The 16,624-nt window shown below is 36.0% G+C and overlaps 1 protein-coding gene across 2 annotated transcripts in view; it reads right to left on the bottom strand.

Annotated features, from left to right (window-relative positions):
- Positions 1–4,179, bottom strand: part of lmo3 (LIM domain only 3) — a 68,403-nt gene extending 64,224 nt beyond the window's left edge. The window contains exon 1 of one of the 2 annotated variants that reach the window (XM_042511347.1): positions 4,169–4,179. The gene's annotated coding sequence lies outside the window, so the exon portion shown is untranslated. Of the gene's footprint in view, positions 1–3,516; positions 3,522–4,168 lie in introns of those variants that run through there. The other variant, XM_042511348.1, reaches the window with a different exon arrangement.
- Between the last annotated feature and the right edge of the window lie 12,445 nt (positions 4,180–16,624).

Here is a 16,624-nt window from a genome sequence, read left to right as displayed (position 1 = left end):
AGCTACAGGTGTTCAGCCGCCCGCCGTGGAGCACGCGGAGAGTGTGCGGGTACTCCGGCCGGCCGGTGAATGCATCAGAGTGGTGAAGAAGGGGGGAGTCGAGCTTTATTATCTCCAAACCCCCCAATCCCTCACCGGTGAGACATTACACCGCCACGATAAGGTCATTCACTTATTACCAGCCCGCTCCACAAGAACTGAGAGCATGCATCGCGTGCGCGCCCCCGGAACGCCCATTTTATTTTTTTTCCACCAACGTCCTTCAATCTTAGAGCCGCGGGTGCGCGCACACGCTCGTTATACTATAGAGACAGAAAGCAGGTAGGTTTGTCTGGGGTAGAAGTGGAACAAGTACACATCCTTTACTGAAGTAAAAGTACCAATGCCACCCTGTGAAAGTACTAAAAGGCCTGCATTAAAAATGTTAGCCTACTTAAGTAAAACAAGTAATCAGGGAAATGTACTTAAAATATAAGTACCTAATGCAGAAAAATATAAGGAGAAAAAACACATCACAGAAACAAAAAAGGAAGGAAAAAGAACACCTACAAAATTTAAAATTATTTTAAAAAGAAACACATAAAACTCATCAAAATTTTTAAAAAAAGAATGAATAAAGAAAGGAAAAATCAACCCCCAAACTCCAAAATATTAAAAAAGAAAGAAAAAAATCACCCCAAAACTCAAAAACACGCTCGTTATACTATAGAGACAGAAAGCAGGTAGGTTTGTCTGGGGTAGAAGTGGAACAAGTACACATCCTTTACTGAAGTAAAAGTACCAATGCCACCCTGTGAAAGTACTAAAAGGCCTGCATTAAAAATGTTAGCCTACTTAAGTAAAACAAGTAATCAGGGAAATGTACTTAAAATATAAGTACCTAATGCAGAAAAATATAAGGAGAAAAAACACATCACAGAAACAAAAAAGGAAGGAAAAAGAACACCTACAAAATTTAAAATTATTTTAAAAAGAAACACATAAAACTCATCAAAATTTTTTAAAAAAGAATGAATAAAGAAAGGAAAAATCAACCCCCAAACTCCAAAATATTAAAAAAGAAAGAAAAAATCACCCCAAAACTCAAAAACGATTTAATAAAGAAAAAAAATCATCCAAAATTCAAAATTATTTTTAAAAAAACTAAAAAGATTCAAAAACACCCCAAACTCAAAATTATATATATATATATATATATATATATATATATATATAGAGAGAGAGAGAGAGAGAGAGTGAGAGAGAGAGAGAGACAGAGAGAAGACTTAAATGCTTATCAAAATAGTTGACAATTTATTTTCTGTGACTAAATTGATAAATCAACTTATGGTTGCAGCCATACTTCTATAAACTATTTAATTAATGACAAATCATATTTTATAAAAAAAAAAAAAAAAAACATATTTTTTTAAAACAAAAATTGTAATTTGCAAAGTAACTAAAAGTGTCAGACAAATGCAGTGAAGAAAAAAGTACAATATTTTCCTGTGAACTGTAGGAGAGTCAAAGTATAAAGTAGAGTGAAAAGAAAATACTGAGCTTAAGTACAAGCACCTCAAATTCAGACTCAAGTAAAGTACCCAAGTAAATGTACTTAGATACATTCCACCTCTGCTTTGGGGGTGCACATGGAGTGTTTTGAACATCAGGGCGAGTTGGTATGGCTTTAATTTCAGGTGGACTTGCTGCTTTTAGGGGCATATATTAGGAACAGCTGTAAATTCTGACACCTGTCCTTCACAAAGCAAAGATTATACATATAAGAGTTTAACAACAGCTGTATAAAGTGCTGTTACAGTTAACCCTTTAGAACCAAACTGGTTGAATTTCTTTTAAAAACACAGGGAGAGGATTTCACCAATGAAGAAGTTAGGAGACCTGCACGTTCTCTTTTGTTACCATATTTAAGACAATACAAGACTAGTTTGCAACCGTACACATATGTTGCACAGTAAACTCAGTTTACTAAGTTGCTCAAGCTTGAAAGATTGATTTAAATCAACTTGTCATTTTTAATTTGCGTCAACTTCACAAAATTGAGCAAATGGGATTAGATTTTAAGTAAATTTAGCAGTTAAAGCAAACATAAATTAAGATTAATAGTATGTTTACTTACATTTTTCAAGGCAATCTGTTTTCTAGATTTGTTAAAGTAAAATCAACGTATCTGATTTTACAGTGTAAATTGTAAGAAGTGTGTGATTGAAGCAAAAGAAAACTGATGTTGAACCAGGTTAAAGGGTTAGAGTGGGGAACACACAAACACATTAAGTTGGACCGATTCAAATCAGTGTCAGGTGAGAGCCCTTATAACACTTATTGAGGAAAAGGTGTCCAGTATTGTGTGAATTTCTGGTGAGCATGCCGCATTTTTCCTCGTTCACTTCAATGAGGAAAGAAAAATGGAGTGCAAATAAACAAGAAGCAGATACAATATGGGATGAATCAATCTTCAGTGAGTCTCAAAACAGGTATTCTGTGCCCTAGAGTCTAATTTTTCACATATATTTGGTCAACACATTGCGTTTTTCCTCATTCATTTCAATGAGAGTCTACGAAAACACGAATAGAGCGCAAATAAACAAGAAGCAGATCTAACATGGACAATTAAATCCATCTTCATTGAGTCTTAAAACAATTGTGCTGGCCAAAGAGTCCAGTTTTGCATGAATTTTTAGTTAACATGCCACATTCTTCCTCATTCATTTTAATAACAGTGTGCAAAAAGACAAATAAACAAGAAGCAGATATAATATGGGCAACTTAATCAAGCTTCATTGATTCTTAAAACAATTATTCTGCACACAAGATTCCACTTTTGCACATATTTTTGGTTAACTCATTGCATTTTTCCTTTTTCACTTCAATCAGAGTCTGCAAAAGACAGAGTGCAAATAAACAAGAGGTACATCTAATATGGACAATTAAATCAATCTTCATTCAGTCTTCGTTTTTTTCCTCATTCACCTCAGTGAGAGTGTGTGAAAAGACAAAGAGAGTGCAAATAAACACGGAGCAGATGGACAATTAAATCCATCTTCATTGAGTGTTAAAAACAATCGTTTCGTGCACAAAAGTCTAGTTTCCAGTTTTGCACATATTTTTGGTTAACTCATTGCGTATTTTTCTCATTCACTTCAATGAGAGTTTGCAAACAGACAAGTAAGTGCAAATAAACAAGAAGCAAATCAAATATGAACAATTAAATCAATCACCGATTCCTCTCTCTCTATCTCTCTCTAGCATTCTTCCTCCACGCGCGCGCACGCAGGCGTCATGTGAGGTCCCAGTGCTACACCGTGGCAGCCCCGCGGACTGATTATCGCCTCTCCAACACTGTTTATTTAAATCATTCCTGTAATTAGAGGACGGAGTGATTCTTCGCTCTGTTATTGCATCAGTTTGCGGCCCCCGGTTTGGACTCGACGGGGCCCCTCTTGTTAGGGCAGCCCCCCCCACCACCACCACCACCACCACCACCAACCAACAACAACACATCACGCCTCCCTTACGCACCACACACTGGTCCAACACACAGCCTGACAAGTGTAAGTTATTCCCTGAAATATTCTGGTGGGGAGAGGAGAGTTGGGGGGGGGTGAGAGGAGGAGATACAAGTCAATAGTTGGCATGCGGCTCCAGCCTAAAATGCAGCGATAATGAGATGGGTCATAAAATGCTCTCTGCGCCATTATGAGTGATGAGATGCATTAAAGCTGACAGGGTATTACCTGCCAGTAATTAGGTTTTGTCATGGATTGAATTATTTCAAGGCGGCCTATCTTGGTAATCATGCAATTTTCTGCAGAGTGTGTGCAGCGCGCGCGTGTGTGTGAGAGAAAGAGTGTGTGTGAGGCTGCCACCTCTCTGTCGGTGCCCTTCCGCCGGTTATTCATCCTCCGTGTGAATGGAGGATGGGGACAGGGCGGCGGAGGATGGAGCAGACCGTCACACAGCGAAAGAAAACGTGCACACAAAAGGACAGAATGAAGACGTGCGCAAAAACGCGACTTCAACCTCAACACTGGCCGCTTTTTTTCTAACCCCCTGCGTGTCTGATGAAGCAGGATGACGCCAAATTTATGTTTATGTCCTCCGCTGTCACTTTTACGCACAGCCGTCGCTCTGCGCAAACCCCGAAAAAACGCAGAAAGCAGCAAACACGTACCTTCAAGTGCAGCCGGGGATGCCCAAAAACAAACTCTCTCGCTTGTCCACAACTTTCTCAGCGTTCGCGCAACTCCAGATTGTCTTGAAAAACTTCAGGAGTTGCTCAAGTTGTTGCCGGCTTCCACCCGGCGGCGGCTTTTTTCTCTTTCTTTTTTTACGCGTCCTGGTGGCCCCGCGGCTTCACAGGGCGTCTCTGTCTCCACCTTTCTCCCCTTGTCTCGCTGTGTCTTTCTGTCTCTGGCAGGGAAAAAGCGGCGGAGAGTGGAGCCTCCTCTCCTATTTAAGCCCCTCCACCAGGTCCCCAGTCAGCAGCACACTCCAGCTCATCCAAGAAGCTGACAAGCACCGTTAGGGAAGGCAGCGCATGTTGCTCTAATGGACCTCATTAAGCTCTACTTACAGATGTTCTCTTAACATAATTGATCTGCAGCGAGTTGAGAGGACGGCAACCTATTCCCCAGCCCCCAATTATGGCCCGGTAATTAGATCCCCAACCTCCAGTTCTCCACATTCACCCTTCTAACATTCCGAAATATCAAAGTATCTCTTTCTCTCAAAGCGACCGCCCCCCCACCACCACCACCTCACCCCCGTGTCTCCTCCCTCCTCCCCCTCCCACACACAAGACACTATTGACAGTCAGATCTGCTAACCTTTGTAGTGTAGCCAGACTTAGCAGTGCACTCACTCCAATTGACAGAGCTCACTCACTCTTCTATTCCTCCTTCCTCTCTCCTTGCCTTTTTTTTTTTTTTTTTTTTTTTTTTTTTTGCAACCCGTTGGGAGACAGAGAGTCAGAGTGAGTGGCACAGATGGAGAGAGAAAAGGGGAGGAAAGGGAAAAAAAGTTTCCATAAAGGGTTGTAATGATAATATCTGTCAGGGGAGGGTTTTTTTCCATAGTGATTTTTGATCTCAAATCAGTGAGACTAAACTCACGGCCGGTGGGCCAAATCTGGCCCTCAATAGGGTGTTGGGTGAAAATTCAACCGTTTTCTAATTCACAGTAAAGATAAAATGATGCACACTGGGACTAGTTTTTGTACTTTTAGTATACATAAGGTGCCAGACTGCATAAAACAGCATCAAAATAGAGATTATTTGTTTAAGAAAGTGCTAGTTGAGGATACCCCGCAGCCCCCAACAGAGGTCCTCCTCTAATGTCCTAAAATCCTAAACATGTCCTAGACATGTCCTGAAATCCCAGTAAAAGTCCTAACATCCAAGAAATGTCCTAAAATTGTTGGAATGTCTTAAAATCCTAGAAATGTGCTAAAATCCTAGAAATATCCTCAAATTCTAGAAAAGTCCTAACATCCTAGAAGTGTCCTAAAATGCCAGAACTTCTTAAAATCCTAAAAATGTCCTAAACTCCCAGAAATGTTCTAACATCATAGGAACGTCCTAAAATCCCAGATATGTCCTAAAATCCTAGAAATTTCCTACAAACCTGAAATGTCCTAAAATTCCAGAAACATGCTAAAATCTGAGAAATGTCCTTCAATCCCAGAAATGTCCTAACATCCGAGAAATGTCCTACAATCCTAGAAATGTCCTACAATCCTGAGATGTCCTAAAATCCTTGTATATCCAAAAATCTTAGACATGTCCTAAAATCTGAGAGATGTCCTACAATCCTGAAAAGTCCTAAAATCTCGAAATGTCCTACAATCGTAGAAATGTCCCACAATTCTTAAATGTCCTAAAATCCGAGAAACGTGCCAAAATCCTAGAAAGGTCCCAAAATCCTGCAAATATCCTAAAATCTGAGAAATGTCCTAAAATCCTGCAATTTTCCTTAAATCCTAGAAATCCTACAAATATCCTAAGATCTTAGGAACATGCTAAAATGTGAGAAGTGTGCTAAAATTTTACAAATGTGCTACAGCCCTACAAATGTCCTAAGATCCTAGAAATATTCTGAAATCCGTGAAAAATCCTAAAATCTTAGAAACATGTATGGGGCTGCTGTGACTGGCCCCTGGAAGATAAGCAAGTTGAATATCCCTGCCATAAAGGGTTATAATGATAATATCTGTCAGGGGAGGGTTTTTTTCCCATAGTGTTTTTATCTTAAATAATTCCTCTGATGGCAACTTTGAGAGAGGAAGAGAGATGGGGGTGCAGGGAGCCGGTGAGGAGTGATAGTGCAGCTTTTATAATGCCAATCAGTGCCACTCCTATCACCCGTCTAATTAGCTGGAGTGCTAAAACAGAAAGCACTTGGGGGAATGGTAATGTCATGCTCTTGCGTGTTAAAAAGACGACAATTTTCACACTGGAAAAAAAAAAGAAACGATTTGTGACGGTGGTGTAATCAAGTATTTTCTGAGCAAGCAGTGTTGGGTAAAATGTTCTCACATCTTTTTGTTGTCACAGATGTAGTGCACATCATTTTTCGGGGATGTCTGGATGCATGACCCAGATTGAAATGTTCCTCTGTGTGTGTGTGTGTGTGTGTGTGTGTGTGTGTGTGTGTGTGAAGCTGTAGCACTTGGATGAGGCCTGCAGCTCCTGACTGGAGGACAGATGTCTTTCAGTGTGATGGTGACAGTGTGTGCATCGGTTACGCATCATTAGGACGGCACAGGTGTATCAATTGTTGTCACTCCGTTCTTTGCATTTTTTATTTTTGTTTTATTGCTTGGCATTGCAACAAATGTTTTTTGGAAACTTGTTAAAAAAGGTCTCTATAAATAAAGATTATGCCTATTACTTATTTATTGTTATTATCTATTTCAGTTGTTTTCCTGTGTGCACAAGATACAATAGTTCAAGTCTGTTGATATTCTACTTTTTTTGGAAACTGAAAATGACTATCTATTAGCAGTGACAAATATTGTGTGTGTGTCAAAGTCTGATATATCTTCCTCCTTTGTGTCATAGAGCTACTGTGTTGATGTGTCTCCCCTGTAAATCATAGTTGCTTAACCAATATTTCACAACATAAACTTGTATATTACTGCTTATTGTTGCGATTTCTATCTTTCATGTGCATATTAAGTCAATAGTTTAGATGTTACAATGATAAATGCAGCAGCTGCGCATCATTGGTTATAAAATAATCAGAAGAAAGGCAATGCTTTTTTATTTACTACTCCTAATATGTGCTCCCTAACAAATGAGAGTTGCCTTTTTAGATTGCATGCAGGTATTATCCAGTAAAGTCTTTTACTCATAGATACATTCCGGATATGAATGCAATGTAGAATTATTAGAACACTTTTTTAAAAAAAAATAAAAAAATGTGTATATGTGCCTTGGAGATCCAACCTAGAAATCCAGGCAAGAATTTGGCAAGAATATTAACTCAAAGAACCAAGAATGTATGAATATAGTATGTATATAATGTACAGTATATATATATGTGTGTCCTATATATATATATATATATATATAGTATATATATAAAATATATATATAATATATTCATTCTTGGTTCTATAAATATATACTATGCGTATATATATACTATGCGGAAAACAAAGAAACAGTGTCAACAATTGGCAGTAAAAAAAATAGCTTATTTATTTCATTATTTTGTTCCTAGTAGCTATTATTTACTCTTAATTGTTGCATATTTTAGTATATGCATCTATTAGCTGTAGCAAGCAAGCAAACTTTGAAATATAAAGCATACCAGGCGAGTATACTAACATTTATAATGTTTTTAAATAACAGGAGTTGCTGACTTGATGTCATATATGAATAAACATGGCGGGCAAAAGTCGTATTATGTTTTAAATATTAACTTTGGCGAAATGTAAAGTGTAATATGGTATTAATGTGAACTGCTCACTGTGTAGAGCGATCTGGATTAAATATAAAAAATATAAAAATATAATATATAAAATAGCCTATATAAAAAATGAAATAATACATAGAAATGTAAATAAACTGGAAACAGCTAGGCCTATCAACCTCTTATTCAAAAGCTTTTAGCATTAAAATGCAACCCATCTTGAATGCAGCACGTTTCCATGCTTTCCACCATTTCTGCTGCCCTGAAACGTCACGCGAACGTCACACCTAGGCAACTTGGGTAATCATCATCATCATTTCCCAATTTCCCACCGGCAATTACGGCCCTTCATGTGCTCGTAACTCGTTAATACGGTAAATAAGATATTTCTGAGGAGCACGTAAAGACAACATAAGGTGCGTCAACATCAATGTAATCATGGCAGCGGCCGCGGACAGCTCCGAACCAAGCGTTTTCGCATAATTGGACTTTCAAAGCAGAAAGAAAGTTACGGAAATTATATCGAGAGGGAGGACGACGTCAGCATCCAGGAACCTACTAACGGGAGAGAAAATAGTTTTTAAACGGACTGGAACCAAAGACAGGAGTGGTTTTACTTTGTGAGGCTGTGCTAGCTAACAGCTACTGGACCGCTAGCTCGGTATCAGCAGGAAACACGGACGTGTGGATATCTGACAGCAGCAGATCTACAGTTTGGTGAGTCAGTGCGCATTTATGTTTGGCTTCATGTTGAACTGAAGTGTGTCTTTTATTGTTGGCAGAAACAAAGTTGGTGGCTGTGCCATCATTACGGTTGTGGTTGCAGTCTGATACTGTACATTAGTTAATGGTGCCAAGCACATTTCAGGGGTAGTTACCCTACTTTGTAGCCGGTCTTACACAGTGTATTAATGCTGCGTCATCGCTGTATATCCATAATGCAGGAGCGACTGGGGACAGTTGTAACATTTTTTGGTTTTGATGTCATCGCTCAAATATCTCTTGCGCTTTTTGGGATACAGTTTTAGTGACAGCAACTTGTATCTGTGTTCAACTTCTTGATAGTCATTAACCCTTTATATGACACTCAATTGTTTTGTACATTGATATTATTTTCTAGCTTTATTGAGTGAGTTTTTGACACCAAAATAACAAAACCTAATAACAAATATCAAATATTAATTATTTTTCAGAATTTTAATGATTTAAATGCCAGGTTTTTGTAGTGATGCCACTGTGGTTTTAGTTGAAAAAAAAACAACAACACAAAAATATTTTCAGTGTGCTAAGTAGATTATCACAGCCTAGAATATGTCAATGATTAGCAGCAACATTGATTTTTATTTATAATTCTTTTTTAAAATTTTTAAATACTCACACTCATAGCACTCTGCACAACAAAACGCGCTTTTCAAAGTCAGGTTATGAAAAATAATATATATATATACATGATTTTTTTAATTGAGTTTACTGTTTTTTTTTTTTTTTAGTTAACATCTGTCCTAATCATGGATATCAAATTCAATAGCTTTCGGAATTTTAACTCTTTTAATGCCAGGTTTTGTCATGATGCCACTATATTTTTAGATGAAAAACAAACATACTACACTAATATACTACATTCAAAGTAGATTTTTTTTATTATAGTAGCTTTGGATATGTCAGTGATTAACAGCAACATTGATAGTGGAAATAGCATGTATTTTTTCCATATGCCAAATAAGGTAAAAAAAAAAAAAAGAAAAAAAAAGAAAAAAAAGCCATCATCAGGTGGAAAATAGTAAAAATGACAAATTCCAAGGCAAAAGCACAGAATGACACCCAGAAATAACACAATGCATGTTTTTATTTTTTCATGGGCGTGGAATCAAAAAAATTCAGTTCGAATGGGTTTTAATGGCCCATTTTCTTTCACTTAACAGTCTGAATGTAACAGTTTAGTTTCCACAGTATATTTTAAACTTATTGTAGAAGCTGAGCTGGAAATTCCAAGATCAAACAAAAATACAAGATGTTGCCAAAATGTATACCATATGCATGAACACAGCCAATAAATCAAAAAATGAAGAATGAAACGAGCGTAAAATGTGCCAAACAGTCACTTATTATAATACATAAATAATATAATCAATTAATGCTCTGTTGTTTGAGCAATGATATCTGTCTATAGTTGCCTCTGCCTGTGTGTGTGTGCAGTTTGGTGCTGAGTAGGTTGTGCACAGTGAAGCTGAGGCTGATGACAGCAGAGTTTTCAAAACCTAAACAGTGAGCTGAAAATGTTCAAACCTTCAGTGGAGCTGAGGAGAATTGCTGAGTGGGTTTTATTTATCTGTTGGTGCACCGACACCATTCACATAGCACACAGTCATCTGACTACATACAAAAATATTGATTAGTGCAACCTTATGTCAAAATAGCAATACATAAAAATACTCCATTAAATGCAATAGTCCTGCATTCATAGTTTTACTGAAATATTATGTTTTGGAGGTATCAAAAGGACTTATTGTGCAGAATGAGCCCTTTACGTGTTTTATTCGCAACTTTTATAAGATGACTGTGAATATACTTAAAGCATTTTAATGTAGTACTTTGTCAAGGTAAAGTAGGTTTAGTTATAACATGAGAGTGCAATTTCGGAAGAAATTGAGGGTGTGAATGCTGTGTGTTGAAAAGCTGATGCTGCAGTGCTGGGTTAAATGTGTAAGAAGACAGTGAAGTAGTAAGAATAGCTTGAAAAGTGGGTATAGGTTTTAGGGATTGACAGATTATCAGCCTAACCGATTATCTGGGCAGATCTTTGGATTTTTAGCGATTATCTGTATCGACATTTTATTTTTATGATCGCCGATAAAAAGCATTGAATGAAAATGTATGCGTATTACACTCAACCAACACCAGGGAATTCACAGTTTGCAACACATGCAAAGTAAGTGTCAGCATGGGAGTTACTTTTACTTTGTTTAATCTCAGGGAGCTACTTTTATTTATGCATTTTTAATTTCAATTTTCACTTGAATTTTATAAAAAAAAAAGTTGCTTGGGACTTGCTGTATGTGATGTTGAAACTTTCAGTTTTGATTTTTGCTAAAGGCATTTAACAAAGTTTTGGGTTTGAGTTTGTTGTATTCAAATTCTAAATTTCAACAGAAATATTTTCATTTTAATTGCATATCGGTTCCAAATATTTGTTATCATTCTTATTAACTTCTAATAAACGGTATTGATATCAGCCCTGAAAAACCAATATTGGTTGACTGCTAATAAGTTTAATTATGAGTGTCAATGAGATGTTGAATAATACCAATGATTTAAAAGTAAGATGTGGAATATCTAACTGCCCATGAAGTTAGTGAGTCAAAATATGGACAGCGCCACTCTGTCATTGCAACCCACATTGTGGTCGAAGGTGGAATTGCAGCTTGAATGACAGAAATAAAACACTTATTTTCATTCTTTCACAGTGGTTTAAAACTTATGTTGTTACAAAGCAGATTTTGTGCGTACATCCTCTGAAGTCTGCATGTAGTTGCAGTACTCATGTCCCTGGATATGGACTACTTTTAAAGATTGTTGAAAAGCTAATGCTACACTGCAGTGCTGCCTTAAATGTGCAAAAAATAATGTGAAGTTATAGGAATGGTTTAATGTTTGAATGAATTAATGTTTCTATGTTGGAAAATGTGGAAGATGAAAAATGCAGTGGAATAATAAGTTTAGAGGAACAAATGTTGTGAATGCTTTCACATTCACACCCAACAGTATACAGTATTTAATAAATTGGTGTTTTGTTGCATGTGTGAAATCATATCTCTTGCACTGATTCTTCTTTAAGTTCAGTACACTCTGGGTCTACACTGGTCTGTGGCATCTGTAGGAAACAGCAGCCTGAAACTGACACAGGTTCTTTCTTTCTTTCACTTTCTCTTTTATACATTTTGACAGCCATAGTTTAACTTCCTTGAAAAAGACTGACTGTAGCTGTATACATTCACTGTTGAAACCGTTCACTACTACAGACCCATACACTTGACCTGAAGTGACTCGGCATCTGCTGATACGAGCTCTCATATATGCTCGCTGTGGTTGACTCTTCCTGTGCATGCTAACCTACAGCCCGTATGACCAAAAATGACAGAAAAAAGGCTTAGGGGCTTTCGAGCTTGCCAGATTTGTTTGTACATTTCTGTACATTTCATGATTTCTCAAATCATGGATATGTTACATTTGTATGTTTTTATAACATCTCTATGTTTCTATAGTGATGTAGTGTATGTGCTGATTTTTACAATGTGAGGTGGAGGAGATAGTGGATGGTGTGGCACCTAGGTGAGATACCTGTCAAGCTGCAGACCTCTGTCAGAAACCAATAAACAACAACTAAACTATTGTTTTAACGAATCATCGCCGTGTTTCCAGCGACTTTTTAGCCATCAAATGTGGGTCTTTTTTAGCAAGCCATCGCTGTTTTTTCACCAGCGGTATTGCCACAAAAAGTTTATTTTTTAATTTTTATAATTTTTTACCACAACATCACTGCATTTGCAGTGGGATTTGTTTTTAAATTGAGACATTGTTCTGTTTCCTACGGGATTGTGAGATACTAAGTGAAAGTTAAATAAATCATTTTTTTAAGATAAAAAAAACATTATTTACAGAAAGTTTTTCATTAAAATTATTATTTTTGAGAAAGTTTCTCGTAAGTAAGTTAATATTTTGAGAATATTTTTATTATTTAGAGATATTAAGTCATTATTTGGAAATACTAAATCATTATTTTGAGATAATTAAGTCAAAATTTTGAGAAAGATTCTCATTACTTTAAGAAACTGCATTATTATTTTTGAGAAAGTGTCATTATTTTGAGATATTGAGTCATTATTTTGGGAAAGTTTCATTATTTGATATAAGTAAGACAATATTTTTAAAATGTTTTTCTCTATGTTAAGATACAAAGTCAATATTTTGAAAAGTAGAAATAAGAAGTAATTTGAGAAAAAATTTCATTAGTTTGAGATAAGTAAGACAGTACTTTGGAAGTGTTTGTCACTATGTTAGAATACTAAGTCATTATTTTGAGATATTGTCATTAAAAAAAAAGTGTCATTATTTCAAAATATTGAGTCACTATTTTGAGACAGTTTCATTATTTTGAGATACTAAGTCATTATTTTGGGAAAGTTTCTCATTATTTTGAGATAGGTGAGACAAAGTTTTAGAATTTCTTTTACTACTTTAAGATACTGAGTCATTATTTTGAGATACAAAGTCATTATTTTTGTACACCAAGTCATTATTATTCCAACGCAGTTCCTTGTTTTTGATATACTCAGTCATTATTTTGAGAATGTTTATAATTATAATTACCTAACAGTTTTTTTATGGGCTGCTGTGGCTTCGGCGGTATAGCTGGTTGTCCACTAATCAGAGGGTTGGGGGTTTGATCCTCGACTCCTCCAGTCCACACGTCAAAGTATCAAGATATTGAACCCCAAATTTGCTTGGCATCAGTGTGTATGTGTATGAATGTTTAAAAACACGCTGTATGGTAGCATCGGCCACCAGTGTGTGAATGTGACAATAAGTGTGAAAGTGCTCTGAGTGGTCAAATGACCAGGAAAGTGTAGGTCCATTTTTTTCATCACACTGGCAGAAATAGGCCTCCATAAGAGACAGCGGGTTTTTAGAACAGCTGGCATGAAGGTTTTCATAAGTTGGCTGTAGGTTGAGGAGGTACAGAATATTGACATATTGAGTGGTTTGTCCCATCAGTAACATTTCAGATGTCCGTCCCTCTAAGAGAATCTCATCAGTGAGGGCTTTGACATTTACTAGAGGACACTCCAGCCCTTCACTGCTATCATTCTTCTCCTATAGTGGAGTCCTCACAGGCCAAGCAGGAGCTTAAGGATTGGATACTGCACTCTGGTCCTCCAGCCCCTTACACACACACGAACACTCTCTCACACACTCACACACACCCTGTTCTCCCCCAGGGGGATAAGCCAGGGGACTGTCTCCACTAACGACCAGCAGAGCCTCTCCTTAAAGTCACACTCAGTAATTGCTGCCAGTATACGACCTTCAAGTGGGGTCAAGGGATACGTAATTTTAATGACAACTTTTCCTCTTCCCCCGCAGGCCAATTTTGTCTTTTGGCAGAAAGAGAAAGTTCCATAGCCATCTTTCCACAAAAAAATCTGGAGAATCACCTTCGGTAATAGGTCAGAAGGGAGCCCTCCAAATCTAAAGAATAGCTGGGCCAAAGAGTATTGACCCTTCTTATTATTCCACTGAGACTTAATGGAGATTACTTAATTCAAGCGCCTATTCATTTAGTCGGAATATAAAATGGGAACAGCAGCAGTCAAAGAGCTGGGACTTTGGTAATAGGCAGCCTCATTCACTCTGACTGTGAACAGGAAATAAAAGACAGCGGCCAGTGGCAAGTGGAAGATGGAAACAGTGATCAAGAAGTTACAGCTTTACATATTGGAAACGGTCATACATGACTGTGTAATTTCAATGAAACAGATAAGTAAAAATCTACTGTAGAACTGTGAATCAAAGACAAATAGATAAAAATTCAGTTTATTTCCTTCTAAATGAAAAGACTCAAATCACACTTAAAAATGCATGTTTTTCTTAACGTTCTCCCATGTAGAAATGAGGTTAAATCACAATTGTCTTAGTTATTCATGTCCACTACAATAGACATTTTGATAGTGTTTTATGACAACTGTGCCATCTTCATAAGCAATCGGATTACTGATGTCATCATATTACAGCTGCCTTTTTATGTCACTCCAGATCTAACGTCCACTGGGATGGACACTCAAAACTCTATTTGGTGAATCAAGCGGCACAGCGCAAATCACAGGGCTCTTACTGTCATAATAATAATAATAATAATGTTTATGATAACGATACTATCTTCATATTGAATGTGTTTACTGATGTCATCATATTACAGCTGCCTTTTTATGTCACTCCAGATCTAACGTCCACTGGGATGGACACTCAAAACTCTATTTGGTGAATCAAGCGGCACAGCTTTTTTTTTTTTTTTTTTTTTTTTTTTTTTTGTTTTTTTTTTTTTTTTTTTTTTTTTTTTTTTTTTTTTTTTTTCTTTTTTTTTTTTATTTTTTTTTTTAATTTTTTTTTTTTTTTTTTTTTTTTTTTTTTTTTTTTTTTTTTTTTTTTTTTTTTTTTTTTTTTTTTTATTTTTTTTTTTTTTTTTTTTTTTTTTTTTTTTATTTTTTTTTTTTTCTTTTTTTTATTTTTTTTTTTTTTTTTTTTTTTTTTTTTTTTTTTTTTATTTTTTTTTTTTTTTTTTTTTTTTTTGTTTTTTTTTTTATTTTTTTTTTTTTTTTTTTTTTTTTTTGTTTTTTTTTTTTTTTTTTTTTTTTTTGCTTTGTTTTTTTTTTGTTTTGTGTTTTTTTTTTCTTTTTTTTTTTTTCTTTTCTTTTTCTTTTTTTTTTCTCTTTTATTTTTTCTTGTTTCTCCCTTCTTTTTTTTTTGTTTTTCCTTTTCTCCCAGAGTTACCTTACTGTTAGATCATGATAAGTACAATGGTAATGATAATGATAATAATATAGTAAAATAGAAATTGTAATAAAATAATAATAATGACTTTTTGAGTTATTTTAGTGGACATCTCTTGTTTAAGTTTGTCTCTTTACAAAAATACAAGCTGTGCTTTGCAAAATATGATCATTTCCATTTTCATACATTTTGGAATTTCTCCAAATTGAAACAAAATCCAAACTCCTAACCTGTACATGAATGTGCAAGAGCCCATCGGGACTTGCACATTTCTCTTCAGTTGAGTTGTGCACAATTATTATTTGTGAAATAGTGATAATAATAATAACAATAATAATCTCTATTCATACAGCACTTTTCAAGCCTAAGCATAAAGTGATTCCCAGATAAAAAGGTTTACAGATTAAAAATAAAATATCAGAAACCCATGTAGCCCCTCCCCCTTATAACATAACCAAAATTAAGAACATTAGGCATGTAAACAGCGTTGTGTACATGAACAGATGGGGTTGCACGTACAAAAATAGAATTTCATAAATAAATAAGTAAAATGTAGATAAGATAACAGGTTATACAAGCAGCTAAAGTTAAGAGTAAAAGAAACAGCTATATGTATAAGTTATCTAAAATCCAATGAAGAAATCCCAAAGGCTTTTTGACGAGAAAACCAGGATGTTGCTAACGTCCGTGTCAGCCTATGGAAAAATGTCATATGTGGGGCACTCTATTTACTCTTACAAGATATGGAAGAGAAATATCATCCTGCACAGAAAATGACATCACGCTACCTCTGAGTATGTGTTAATCCAAGCTGTTGTGAGTCCCTTTTATGTGGATCTTACTCACTAGCTATGTGTAGAGCCATGTGTAGACAACTCATACACTCTGAATTTAGCAGAGCCTTTACTGTGAATGTCTTCCTACACATTAAAATGTTTGATTTGGTTTTGACTTTTGGTAACTTTGTACCTTCAAGGCTGAGGTGGACATTTGGTTTGGAAACTCATGCTAAGGTTTCACCCCAGCTGTAAGTGCTCATTATGGAGTTAGCACTGTTAGCTTCTGTTAGCTTTGAGAACTGTGTGCAGACAACCTGAATCTCCCTGGATTTCCACTTCTTACATGTGTGTTGTGGAACAGCTCAGCTGCGGTTTTGCTCCATGCTTTT

Source organism: Plectropomus leopardus, chromosome 22 (assembly GCF_008729295.1).
Source record: "Plectropomus leopardus isolate mb chromosome 22, YSFRI_Pleo_2.0, whole genome shotgun sequence".
Classification (NCBI taxonomy): domain Eukaryota; kingdom Metazoa; phylum Chordata; class Actinopteri; order Perciformes; family Serranidae; genus Plectropomus; species Plectropomus leopardus.
Note: the sequence above shows the minus strand (reverse complement) of the source record. Positions and strands in the feature narration are given on the sequence as shown.